The 14,378-nt window shown below is 44.8% G+C and overlaps 1 protein-coding gene across 3 annotated transcripts in view; it reads right to left on the bottom strand.

Moving 5' to 3' along the window:
- LOC121572762 (tuftelin-like) overlaps positions 1–11,150 on the bottom strand; it is a 55,643-nt gene extending 44,493 nt beyond the window's left edge. For 2 of the 3 annotated variants that reach the window (XM_045222341.1, XM_041884786.1), the window contains exon 1: positions 8,209–8,296. The gene's annotated coding sequence lies outside the window, so the exon portion shown is untranslated. Of the gene's footprint in view, positions 1–8,208; positions 8,297–11,026 lie in introns of those variants that run through there. The other variant, XM_045222340.1, reaches the window with a different exon arrangement.
- Positions 11,151–14,378: the final 3,228 nt, after the last annotated feature.

Below are 14,378 nucleotides of genomic sequence, written 5' to 3'. Positions count from 1 at the left end.
GACTACAGGGTAAGCAGGAGACTCAATAATCATAACTCAACATGTGTCTCCTGCGTAATCATGGTGACTGGTACCGTAACTTCCTTAACCAACCCGGACCCTAATGGTCGACTATCTAGTGCTCTGATGGGGAGTGGAATGGTTAGGGGAACCAATGATATGCCTTGACGGTGTGCAAATGCCCTGTCCATAAAATTCCCAGCTGCGCCTGAATTGACTAGTGCCTTACACTGGGAACCTACCAAGTGATCGGGAAAGGAGATAGATAAAGTACAGTGCGCCGCAAAGGGCTCTGAACACGTTTGGGTGTTCGTTACCTGGGGTGATGCGTGAGTACCCTGCCTACCGCCTCCAGACCCAAAATAACGTTGACTGCGACGTGAGGTGGATTGTCCCTTCGTGCCACCAGAGTGGCACTGTCGCTGTCCTCCTGCGCTCTCTCGACTGGCGGCTCCCCCCAGCTCCATCTGTTCGGGGTCAGAGTCGTCCGGAGTGGGAACGGGCAGACCCCTACCAGGACGTCCTCTGGCTGCTAGCAGATTGTCCAGCCGGATGGCCATGTCCACCAGTTGGGAGAATGATAGCATGGCATCCCGGCAGGCTAGCTCCAGTCGGTCGTCCTCCCTTAGGTGGCACCGGAAATGGTCTATCAGGGCCCGCTCATTCCACCCGGACCCCGCTGCCAGCGTCCGGAACTCCAGCACGTAGTCCTGAGCGGTCCACGTCCCCTGCCTCAAATGAACCAGTTGTTCGCCCGCCTCTCGACCCTCAGGCGGGTGAACAAATACAGCCCGAAAGAGGTGAGCAAACTCCCTGTAGTTCTCCAACGTGGTACCTCCCTTTTTCCACACTGCGTTGGCCCACTCCAGGGCTCTCCCACCAAGGCAGGAAACGAGGACGGATACCTTCTCCGGCTCCCGGGGCTCCCGCTTTCCTCCGACACATTGGTGCGGGGATTAAGAAGCGCGGTTTGGCGGGTCACGTTTCGGAGGATGCATGATTTGACCTTTGCCGCTCCCGAGCCCGTTGGGGAGTTGCAGCAATGAGACTGGATCGCAATTGGATATCACGAAAAAGGGGGTGAAAAAATTGTCATCTTTAGTCATGTTGTACTTTTCTTAAACGTCGTTTTGACTAAAACAAGCCGACAAGAAAATGTCATTTGAAAAAGGTCAACCCTTGTGAAAAAAAAGAATCCAGTATAACTGCAGTTACAGTGCAGTATAACTGCAGTTCAACTGCAGTACACTGCAGTTATTTGGCAATTACTGCGTCCAAAATACCACAGTCGACTGCAGTTACTGCACTTTTACTGCAGTTTGAAACTGCAATCTTTTTTTGTAAGGGAAGTATTTGCTGTGAGCCAATGTGGTAACCTAGGTAACCACAGGTTGTTTTTCCCCACAGGAGGGCGGACGCAACGTTCTATCTAATACGATGTATATAAACCCTGGATTGCTGATGATATGTATTGGCCAATGAGAGACTTTGAAGCCACCGATCGGCCATATTGGCACTCCCCAGAAGGAGCAGTCCTCCATAGGAATGAATGGAATTCTATAGTATAGCATTTAAATGTTTCAAGGACAAAATTATATGTATTTAAGTATTTTTTTGTTGTAGTGGGGACAGTAACGTTAGAACTTTAAAAAAAATTATACTTCAAGGAAAATGTTTTTAGATATTTTATAATTTTTTATTTGTATGTTTAGCTCAAATAATATAATTTAAAAGTATGCATGAATGTGTCTGTGCCAAAAACAAATGAAGACATTTATAAATGTGCCAAGATGGAGGTGTGGTGGCTTGGAAACAGCTCCCACTGTCAGCCATTATTGTATATAAACCATTGATCTAATACTGACTGCGACTATTGGAATCACTCCCTCAGGCCCTCTCAAACCACATCCTGCAAATGAATGGCTCCATAACTGCAGATGCTCTGGGTGTAACAGGGGAGCTAGCCAGCCAAACAGTGTCTTGTCTGCACAGGAGCTCTCTGCCGTCAGTGGAATCCACAGGGACCTCATCATTCCACAGAAGAGTGGAAGAAGTGATGAATAAGACTGAGCACAGGAGATCAGTCCATCTGTCAGCTGTAATAGGAGATGCCTGATAAGGGTGGAGCACTATACGTAGAGTTGCCCAAGGACAAGGATATTAGCTACTGAGATGTTACAGTAACTTTACTGAAAAACAGCATGTACTACATTGGAATGTATCCATTTGCATGTGGTATGTGTAAGCAGTGAGTACATGCTCACACTTGTGCCTTAATGTTCTGGTCAGTAACTAGCTAGCACTCACGTGGCTACTAGCATCATCATGAAAAGGGGCATGAGGAAAGCCTTACAATATTATGTTTTTCTAAGTAGTGAGAACGATTGGGAGCAGGCAATGTTGAAAAGTAATCTTTAAGGCCTCCCGAGTGGCGCAGCGGTCTAAGGGTGTGCATCATTTTGAGTGAACTGTTTATATGGTATTTGTGGGGTGGTTGAATAAGCAAGGTTTAAGTTTTGTGTTTCTAGCGTGTATTAAATGATTTTCCCTCTCTGAGAGTGTACGGTGTAATGGCAGGGCTTGTGAAAACAATCAACCCATCAGTGTTGTGGTTGTGACAGGGAGCTGAACTATAAAAGTCTGAGATCACAGGGAGTGACAGCCCCAGGTCTTCTCAGCTTGAGACACAGACAGACAGCGAGAGAGAGAGAGAGAGAGAGAGAGAGAGAGAGAGACACACACACACACACACACACACAGAGACAGAGCGAGAGAGAGACAGAGCGAGAAAGAAAGAGAGAGAGAGAGAGAGAGTATAGCCACACCCAGGGTGGTGCACACAGACCCCTAACACTAAGACACAATGTTCTCTTCCTTCACCACACACTCCTTCTCTGGCTCTCTCACGCAGTCATTGCATGGCAGAGGTTCGTTTTAGAGTTCCATAATCACTTTTAGTTTGATTATGGTGATTAACTCACACATACATGCACATTGCACACAGGCAAACACGAAAAGGACATGTACGGAAGAACATCCCAAATACATAAACACACAAATGCAAATATGTATACTTTATGACTAAATACCATGTCCCATTGTCACGCCCTGGCTCTGGGGACTCTTAAATGTTGAGCCAGGGTGTGGACTTGTTATGTTTAGTTTTCTATGGGTTTTGTTCTAGATCGTTTATTTCTATGTTGGCCAGGGTGGTTCCCAATCAGAGACAGCTGTAGCTCGTTGTCTCTGATTGGGGACCATACTTAGGCAGCCTGTGTTCACTAGTTTATTGTGGGATCTTGTTCCGTATGGTTTTGTTGTATTACCTAGGACTTCACGTATCATTTTGTTGTTTTTGTTCGTGTTGTGTACACTTAATAAAAGTATGTACGCCTATCACGCTGCGCCTTGGTCCACTTCTCATAACGATCGTGACAGAAGATCCCACCATCAGAGGACCAAGCAGCGTGCCAAACAGGAGAAGTTGGCGATGTCCCAGGTGGGCGAATGGTGGTCTTGGGAGGACATATTCGCGGGCAGAGGGCCATGGGCAGGAGTAAAGGCCCAGGCAGGAGAGGAGAAACGGCGCCAACCGTGCCGACGACGGACACGCGAGAGGCAACCCCAAGTAATTTTTTTTGGGGGGCACACGGCGTGGACGACGGGGCTGCTGGAGGCAGCTACAGGGCGCATCGGCGATCTAGGAGAGGAGGCCACCAGGTTTGGGGGGCTGGAAGGGTGGTTGGCGGAGCCTAGAGGTAGAGCAGAGCCAACTCCCCGTACTCAGGCTAGGCAGCGTGAGACTGGGCAGGTTCCGGGTTATGCGGAGCCACGTACTGTGCCGCGAGTGTTCCGGCACAGTCCTGTACGTCCTGTGCTAGCACCACGCACGTGTCGTGCTAAGGTGGGCATGCAGCCAGGACGGAGTGTGCCGGCTCAACGCTCGTGGCCTCCAGTACCCCTCCTCGGTCCCGGATATCCTGCGCCAGTGCCACGTGCTGTAGCGCCAGTACGAGTGCACAGCCCTGTACGTCCTGTGCTGATGCCTCACACACAGGGTGTGGAGATAGGCATTCAGCCAGGACGGGTTGTGTCAGCTCTCCGCTCCAGACCTCCAGTCCGTCTCCACAGCCCGGTCTGGCCTGTTCCTGTCCCTTGCACCAAGCCTGTGGTGCGCGTCGTCAGCCCGGTCCGGCCTGTTCCTGTCCCTCGCACCAAGCCTGTGGTGCGCGTCGTCAGCCCGGTCTGTTCCTGTCCCTCGCACCAAGCCTGTGGTGCGTGTCGCCAGCCCGGTCCGGCCTGTTCCTGTCCCTCGCACCAAGCCTGTGGTTCGCGTCGTCAGCCCGGCCTGTTCCTGCTCCCCGCACCAAGCCAGTGGTGCGCGTCGTCAGCCCGGTCCGGCCTGTTCCTGCCCCTCGCACCAAGCCTGTGGTGCGCGTCGTCAGCCCGGTCCGGCCTGTTCCTGCTCCCCGCACCAAGCCAGTGATGCGCGTCGTCAGCCCGGTCCGGCCTGTTCCTGACCCTCGCACCAAGCCTGTGGTGCGCGTCGTCAGCCCGGTCCGGCCTGTTCCTGCTCCCCGCACCAAGCCTGTGGTGCGCGTCGTCAGCCCGGTCCGGCCCGTTCGTGCTCCCCGCACCAAGCCAGTGGTGCGCGTCGTCAGCCCGGTCCGGCCCGTTCCTGCTCCCCGCACCAAGCCAGTGGTGCGCGTCGTCAGCCCGGTCCGGCCCGTTCCTGCTCCCGCACCAAGCCAGTAGTGCGCGTCGTCAGCCCGGTCCGGCCCGTTCCTGCTCCCCGCACCAAGCCAGTGGTGCGTGTCGCTAGCCCGGTCCGGCCCGTTCCTGCTCCCCGCACCAAGCCAGTGGTGCGCGTCGTCAGTCCGGCACGGTCTGTGCCTGTTCCGTGTCAGCTGCTCCACTCCGGAGCCAGAGCAATCCGCTCCACCGGTGTCCAGTCCAGCTCTGGCCAGCAGGGCCAGACCAGACCAGGGGCGCTACGGGGGGGTAGAGGGAGAGTGGTGGTCCCACCCGGCCCCTCCCCTGTTGTGTTTGGTTGGCGCGGTCGCAGTCCGCGCCTTTGGGGGAGGGTACTGTCATGCCCCGGCTCTGGGGACTCTTAAATGTTGAGCCAGGGTGTGGACTTGTTATGTTTAGTTTTCTATGGGTTTTGTTCTAGATCGTTTATTTCTATGTTGGCCAGGGTGGTTCCCAATCAGAGACAGCTGTAGCTCGTTGTCTCTGATTGGGGACCATACTTAGGCAGCCTGTGTTCACTAGTTTATTGTAGGATCTTGTTCCGTATGGTTTTGTTGTATTACCTAGGACTTCACGTATCGTTTTGTTGTTTTTGTTCGTGTTGTGTACACTTAATAAAAGTATGTACGCCTATCACGCTGCGCCTTGGTCCGCTTCTCATAACGATCGTGACACCCATCCAACCATTTCTTGCAAGTTTGTTCAGAATCCCTTAGTAATTGTGCAATTTGGCTTCAAAACACAAACTTCAGGCTTCAAAATATAATAGGCAAGCTTTGTTTTGATATCTGTTGGGCAATATATGAACATGTATCAACTTATACTCATAAATGTGAGAAGTCCTTTCATGTAACTTTGTATTTACAGCCTGGTAAATGTAACCACCTGCCCTGAGCTATAAGTTAAAAGAGAGGCACCTATAAGTCTAGAGGCACAGATACCTGCGGGCTCTACAAGACCTGCCTGTATAGCTCAGCCTGATTTCCATGTTTTCTTAAATGTTTTATATCGTGAAGGAATGACCCTAGGCTTGTTAAACCTCACGTGGTTTCACAAGGCTAGAATAACCCTATTTCCCTTGAAAACAGAGGCATGGCCAGCTCAAGGCCTCCACAGAACATTGGTGCAAGATAACAAGGTGATACTTCCTTATTGTGGCATGATTAATAGGCCTATCTGCTCATAATCACACAATCTGTGTTTTCTGTCTTATAATCACAATACAATACAATGTGTGTCTATCACTCTGAATTTATTGGGTTGTATTTGATAAGAAGAGATAAGGGGTGTTCGTTGTTTCACTGGAATTCACATTCTTTAGGATATGACACTTAGGCCTAATGACGCTGTAAATTCCTGCATGATTGAGCAGAAGCTAAATCAATGTAGGCCTACTGGCCTTTGTATTTGTATTTATTAAGGATCCCCATACTCTTCCTGGGGTCCTGCAACATTAAGGCAATTACATACAATTTAAAATATTACATGACATTATATTTCATAACACTTTACCCAATACATTTAGTGTGTTCCCTCAGGCCACTACTCCACTTTCACATATTTATCACATATTTACAATATATGTAGCCTTGCACTACAGGTAAGCAGGGACAGCAATCTAAAGGGGAAACAAATCTATAGAGCAAGTGGATCTATCCTCTCCAATACATAATACATAACAAATAGAAACATATTTCTTCCTAATACTGGTATATATAAATTAGTCCATACATAAGCCTTATAAAAGTTGTTATGTAACCAAAGCATTGAGTGCGCTGCATACTAGGTTATGTCAATATTAAACAGAGGCATATTTGCATTCGCGCCAAGACTCCAATTCCATCATTGGCTCACATCCATTCACAGATAAATCAACTGGTGATAAACAGCTCTTTCATCTAAACGACTCTCATTTTGTTTGACGGTCAAATCCAACCCTTTTCATGCTTTTTTATGTATTGTAGGTGCATATTTTACATAACCATTGAGTCAAGTATTTTTTGATGGCACAAAGGTCATGGGATTGGAAACAGGTATGTTAGTCTTAACTAGTCTATTCATTTATATCTTGTGCTAACACATTTCTGTGTATTACTGGTACTAATGTTTTCTAGTTCTATACACAAGCGTTATTCAGCAGCTCACTCAATGCTGGAGGTGACATCTCTACTCTACCCCTCCACTGTCCTGGGCAGAATTCCCATAACTTATCACTGCTGCGACTAAGCATAATTTACTGACATACCGGTAGGATGATACTCTGGCTTAAGTTACTAATTCCATAACAACGAACACACCTTGTCACTCAAACTCCCCACATATTGGGCTATTGAAAGTGGAAGATTTACATGTACGCAGGAAATATACACACACCTCAGGTCAGAATATCCAAGCTATTTCTATAACTGACCACCACTAAACTTTGTTTACTGACATAGGACTGTACTCTTATTAAGTTATTAGCAGATGCCTCAAACTCTTCACATATTGGGCTATTAAAGGTAGTGGAAGATGTATGCAGGATTTATACACACTCATTTCAAGTCAGAAACCCCATGCTGTTCACAACAGAGTGTGAAGTTCCATCCTTTAGCCAAAACAATGAGTGGTTTTTAACAGCACAAGATCATAATACTGAATCATATCCTAGGCAAGCCATTAAACAGATTATAATGATCATGTAAATTATAGAAAGTTAATATAACCCTTTCAACAGGCCAGGAACTCCCTGTTGTGATTCTATCAAGTCCAAAAGTGCAGGCACAATGTTTATATATATAATTTCTTGCTATTTAAAGGATATACAAAACAATTTTTTCAAATTATCTTCTGTACAGATGCCGTATCTTAATTTGATCCAGTTTCTTACAGCAGGAAAATAATCTTGCAGCATCAGGAAATTTGAATTATTATGTGGATTATAATGAATGGACATTTTTTGTTAGGGCAAATCAAGTCTAACATTTGAATGTAGAAATTATAAACTTTAGAAGCCTTTGTAAACCTCAAATACACAACAATGTCTGTTTGTTCCAGTATTATTATTATATTCTCCTGACAACGGATACAATCAATTTCAGTTGGGGGAAATTCAACAGAGCCACATTGATTAATCCAATCTATACTGATTGTGTTAACGGAAACAAAATTAACTCATCATCATACACTATATTCAACCATCCCAAAATGTTAGATTTGTTGCTTAAATTAGAGTAGCTTCCCATATGAAAAAAATCTGCTCTCATACAGTCACAGGTCAACACTAATACTGATATATGAAGTAAATATCAAAAACCTTTGTCACCTTGCCTAACATACAGCAATCAAACACAGCTTTACATACAAACACACCAGAGCTCTACTTTAAACTATTTGTCAGCACACTAGTCTAGAGTAACTAAGTAGCTTTACATCTACCAGTCCCACAAGCCCACATTCCACCCATTTTCAATGTACCTGGATCAGAGCAATTATCCGTGACCCTTCCTGACGATGATCTGAGTGTTGTGACTGTATGTGTGTGTGACTCAATATGGGAATCTACTGTTTCTTGCCTTACACGGCAGGGTGAGGCTGTCAGCAGCACTCACCACCAGCCCAACGCTGTTCTACCAGACCATGCCACTCCCAACTACAAGCCAGACAGGCCTACCTAGCTCCCCCTACAGAGAGAAGAATGACGGTGCACTGGTGAACACAGAGTAGGTAGGTGAAGAAATAGCCAGTGGTTAAATTAAGTTGGTTATAGACTGGCCATATTCATTTTTTTACTGTCACGTTGTCAGCGGAGTTGAGTGTCAGAGGGACTAAAGACAATTGTTTGTCTTTGTGTCCAATGTTTTAGCAATTCAAGAGGAGCTTTCATACTTGGTCTCAGATTATAGTATCGGACTTCATTGGTGTGAAGGAGTGTGTAGGTGCCTTTGTTTAAGAGTGTGTGTGTGCATGCATGCGTGCATGTGTTTGTGACGATGCATGAGTCTCTTAAAACACGGGAGCCATCCCTTGAAACATGCTGTTAATTGGGTCGTTAGGCTGTGTTTTCAGTTGTTATACCTGGTAATTGAAAGGTGTAACAGCTAAATGAAAGGTGTACCATCACTACATGGTGGCAGTGGTAGTGCCATGGTGCAGAATGTGGGTCTGTTACATAAGAGTGATTTTAATAGCGCTCTGGCATGAGAGGTGTGCAGTGTAAACAGAACTGTGCAAACTGTGTGTGTGACGGAGGCCACTGAGTTCTTGGGGACCTTCAATGCTGCAGAAATTTTTTGGTACCCTTCCCCAGATCTGTGCCTAGACACAATCCTGTCTCGGAGCACTACGGACAATTCCTTCGACATCATGGCTTGGTTTTTGCTCTGACATGCACTGTCAACTTTACTCAGTACTTTGTTGAAGCACCTTTGGCAGCGATTACAGCCTCGAGTCTTCTTGGGTATGACGCTACAAGCTTGGCACACCTGTATTTGGGGAGTTTCTCCTATTCTTCTCTGCAGATCCTCTCAAGCTCTGTCAGGTTGGATGTGGAGCGTCGCTGCACAGCTATTTTCAGGTCTCTCCAGAGATGTTCGATCGGGTTCAAGTCCGGGTTCTGGCTGGGCCACTCAAGGACATTCAGAGACTTGTCCCGAAGTCACTCATGCGTGATCATGGCTGTGATCTTAGGGTTGTTGTCCTGTTGGAAGGTGAACCTTCACCCCAGTCGGAGGTCCTGAGCACTCTGGAGCAGGTTTTCATCAAGAATTTCTCTGTACTTTGCTCTGTTCATCTTTCCCTCGATCCTGACTAGTCTCCCAGTCCCTGCCGCTGAAAAATACCCCCACAGCATGATGCTGCCACCACCATCCTTCACCATAGGGATGGTGCCAGGTTTCCTCCTGACGTGATGCTTGTCATTCAGGCCAAAGAGTTCAATCTTGGTTTCATCAGACCAGAGAATCTTGTTTCTCATGGTCTGAGAGTCCTTTAGGTGTCTTTTGGCAAACTCCAAGCGGGCTGTCATCTGGCCACTCTACCATAAAGGCCTGATTGGTGGAATACTGCAGAGATGGTTGTCCTTCTGGAAGGTTCTCCCATCTCCACAGACGAACTCTGGAGCTCTGTCAGAGTGAACATCGGGTTCTTGGTCAACTCCCTGACCAAGGCCCTTCTCCGCCGATTGCTCATTTTGGCCGGGTGGCCAGCTCTATGAAGTGGCTTTGTGGTTCCAAACTTCTTCCATTTAAGAATGACAGAGGCCACTGAGTTCTTGGGGACCTTCAATGCTGCAGACATTTTTTGGTACCCTTCCCCAGATCTGTGCCTCGACACAATCCTGTCTCGGAGCTCTACGGACAATTCCTTCGACCTCATAGCTTGGTTTTTGCTCTGACATTCACTGTCAACTGTGGGACCTTATATAGACAGGTGTGTGCCTTTCCAAATCAAGTCCAATCAATATAATGTACCACAGGTGGACTCAAATCAAGTTGTAGAAACATCTCAAGGATGATCAATGGAAACAGGATGCACCCGAGCTCAATTTCGATTCTTATAGCAAAAGGTCTGAATATATATAAAGGTATTTCAGTTTTTTATTTTTAATACATTTTCTAAAATTTCTAAAAACCTGTTTTTGCTTTGTCATTATGGGGTATTGTGTGTAGATTGATGCGGGGGAAAATAATTGTATCCATTTTAGAATAACGTAACAAAATGTGGAAAAAGTGGTCTGAATACTTTACGAGGGGGTTGGCTTAGTTAGATAAATATGCCTATTATTTAACAAGCTTCAGCAAGTTTTCAAGTTTATTAGTCTTTACATCTGACCAAATTATGTAGATGTTGGAAGATGACAAAAAATGCCCACTTTAAACTGAGTTGGAGAAGTGTGTCTGGCTTCATTCTTTGTCTGCTAAAAACACTTTAGGAGGCAGGGCACAGCCTGGTTGCAAACAAACAGTGTACATATGTTACTGTGTGAGACTGGGGGGTAAACCATGGCCGCATGTTAACACTTCTCAACATCTGGATCTGGCTAAGCAGCGCCATGGTATCAGGTTAAACTGTTGCTAGCATAGCTAGCTACCTTCATAAGTTGCCTGTTTTGTGCCATTTTGGTTGCTCTGATGAAATCAAATTAAACAATCAATGTATGTTACAGTTTCTCTTAGTTTTAGTTATCCCAAGAGTTTACATTGCAGTTGACAAGCAGCTAAAGTTACCCCCTATCCTGCAGTTCCACTAATTAGCGTTGCAAGTGATCAAAGTATGACAGACAGTTAACACTTACCATTGACAGTTGTGGTACAGTGGCATCGCGCCGCATTGTGCTTGATCAGGTGTAATATCAAAGAGGACTCCTTTCTTAGAAGAGTTTGTTAATATGCCTGCTCAGTGATCACTACTGTCTCTTGCTTTTTCTGACAGCAAAGAGAGTAGACGCAACGGCCAGAGTTCGATTGATCATTGTTCTTCTAATTATCCTGGCTGGCAAAGTACCAGGATGTTGTTTAGAGCAGTTTTGAATCTGAATTTAGAAACTGAATTTGAAAACTGAATCTGAATGAAACTGATAAATAAAATATATGAAACTTTGGTCACATAAAATAATAGTTTGTAAACTTGATACACAGAAAATGAATGCAATATCTACCATATTGAAACTGAATATATATATAAATATTACATTTGAATATTGAATTAAATTGAAAACTGAATGCAATTTTAATTCAATTCAGTTTCAAATCATGAAACACTAGTTCAATTTGGGAATTTAATGATTCAATTTGTGCATTACTGATTCAAAAATATTGAATTCAAATTCAATATCCTAACACAACTTAAATTTATCAAATTCTAATTCCAATATCCTAACACAAATTAAAATGTATAAAATTCACATTTAATATCCTAACACAAATTATAAATTATAAAATTCAAATACAATTTCTGTTGACACTGAAATCACTCCATATATGAGCAAGTCCATGTAATGCTTTGTAGGTTAGCAGTAAATCCTTGAAATCAGCCCTGGCCTTAACAGGAAGCCAGCACTGGAGTAATATGATACAATTTTTTGGTTCTAGTCAAGATTTTAGCAGCCGTATTTAGCACTAGCTGAAGTGTAAATGTAAATGTTTATTTATTGCTTTATCAGGGTAGCCGAAGAGTAGAGCATAGCAGTAAGATAATCTTGAAGTGACAAAAGCATGGATTAGCTTTACTGCCACATTTTTGGACAAAAAGTTTCAGATTTTTGCAACGCTACAAAGAAAAAAGCTGCTCTTTAAATATTTTTGTTATGTTCGTCAAAAGAGAGATCAAGGTCCAGAGTTACGCCGAGGTCCTTCACAGTTTTATTTGAGACGACTGTAAAACCATCAACATTAATTGTCAGATCAAACAGCAGATCATCTCTTTGTTTAATGGGACCTAGAACTTGCATCTCTGTTCTGTCCATGTTCAAAAGTAAAACATTTGCCGCCATCCACTTCCTTATGTCTGAAACACAGGCTTCCAGGGTAGGCAATTTTGGGGCTTCACCATGTTTCATCAATGTATAGCTGAATGTCGTCTGCATAGCAGTGAAAGTTTACATTTTGTTTCAGAATGACATCCCCAAGAGGTAGAATATATAGTGAAAACAATAGTGGTCCTAAAACGGAACATTGAGGAACACTGAAACTTCCCATTGATTTTTCAGAGGACAAACCATCCACAGAGACAAACTGACATCTTTCAGACAGATAAGATCTAAACCAGGCAAGAACTTGTCCGTGTAGACCAATTAGGGTTTCCAATCTCTCCAAAATAATGTGCTGATCGATTGTGTCAAAAGCAGCACTAAAGTCTTAGGAGCATGAGAACAGACGCAGAATCTTGGTCTGATGCCATTAAAAGGTAATTTACCACCTTCACGAGTGCGGTCTCAGTACTATGATGGGGTTTAAAACCAGACTGGAGTGTTTCGTATACATTATTTGTCTTCAGGAAGTCAGTGAGTTGCTGCGCAATGGGTTTTTCAAACAATTTTGAGAAGGAATTGGAGATTCGATATAGGCCGCTAGATTTTTTTATTTTCCAGGTCAAGGTTTAGCTTTTTCAGGGGAGGCTTTACTACTGCCACTTTTAGTGAGTTTGGTACACATCTGGAGGATAGGGAGCCATTTATGAGGTTCAACATAGGAGGCCCAAGCACAGGAAGTAACTCGTTCAGTAGTTTGGTTGGAATATGGTCCAATAGGCAGCTGGAAGGTTTAGAGGCCATTACTATTTTTGTGAATGCGTCGAGAGATACAGGATTAAAAAAACTTGAGAGTGTCTCCATTGGTCCGAAGTCCTGGCAGTTCTGTGCAGACTCAGGACAACTGAGTTTTGGAGAAATATGCGTATTCAAAGAGGAGTCCATAATTTGCTTTCTAATGATAATTATATTTTTGTTGAAGAAGTTCATGAATTCAACACTGCTGAAGTGAAGGCCATCCTTACTTGGGGAATGCTGCTTTTTAGTTAGCTTTGCGACAGTATAAAAAAATTAATGTTGGATTGTTTTTATTCTCCTCAATCAGGTTGGAAAAGTAGGCTGATCGAGCAGCAGTGAGGGCTTTTCGATGTTGCACAGTAATGTCTTTCCAAGCTAGTCGGAAGACTTCCAATTTGGTGGAGTGCCATATCTGTTCCAATTTTCTGGAAGCTTGCTTCAGGGCTCTGGTATTTTCTGTATACCAGGGAGCTAGTTGCTTATGACCAATATTTTTTGTTTTTAGCGGTGCGACTGCATCTAGGGTATTACGCAAGGTTAAGTTTAGATCCTTGGTTAGGTGGTTAACATATTGTTGTACTCCAGCATCCTTGGGTAGGTGGAGGGAGTCTGAAAGAGCATCTAGGAATCTATGTGTTATCCGAGAATTTATAGCGCAGCTTTTGATAATTGGTTGGGTCTGAGATAATTATTTGTTGCAATTGCAAATGTAATAAGATGGTGGTCCGATAGTCCAGGATTATGAGGAAAAACATTTAGATCCACAATATCTATTCCACAAGACAAATCTAGATCCAGGGTATGATTATGGCAAAGCGTAGGTCCCGAGACATGTTGGACAAAACCCACTGAGTCAATGATGGCTCCGAAAGCCTTTTGGAGAGGGTCTGTGGACAATCAAATTGTATTTATAAAGCCCTTTTTACATCTGCAGATGTCACAAAGTGCTATACAGAAACCCAGCCTAAAACCCCAAACAGCAAGCAATGCAGATGTAGAAGCACAGTGGCTAGGAAAATCTCCCTAGAAAGGCAGAAACCTAGGAAGAAACCTAGAGAGGAACCAGGCTCTGAGGGGTGGCCAGTCCCCTTCTGGCTGTGCCGGGTAGAGATTATAACAGTACATGGCCATTAAGGCCAGAATTTTCTCCAAGATGTTACTGAACTCAGCACAAGCACTGACGTAATGTTCCTGATTATTACAATAAGGACAGTGGGTATACCGCTACGGATGATCCCACGGGTGATGCAGTACTCTGCAAAGCTGTCTCTGTAGCTGGGGGGGAAGCTTTGACAGGAGGATATTCACGTGGAAGCCGCACCTCAGCTCGGACCGGGAGGAACCATACATAGTACTCAGCATACCCATTAGTGTGTTCACA

The sequence above is a fragment of the Coregonus clupeaformis genome, chromosome 8, assembly GCF_020615455.1.
Source record: "Coregonus clupeaformis isolate EN_2021a chromosome 8, ASM2061545v1, whole genome shotgun sequence".
Lineage (NCBI taxonomy): Eukaryota > Metazoa > Chordata > Actinopteri > Salmoniformes > Salmonidae > Coregonus > Coregonus clupeaformis.
Note: the sequence above shows the minus strand (reverse complement) of the source record. Positions and strands in the feature narration are given on the sequence as shown.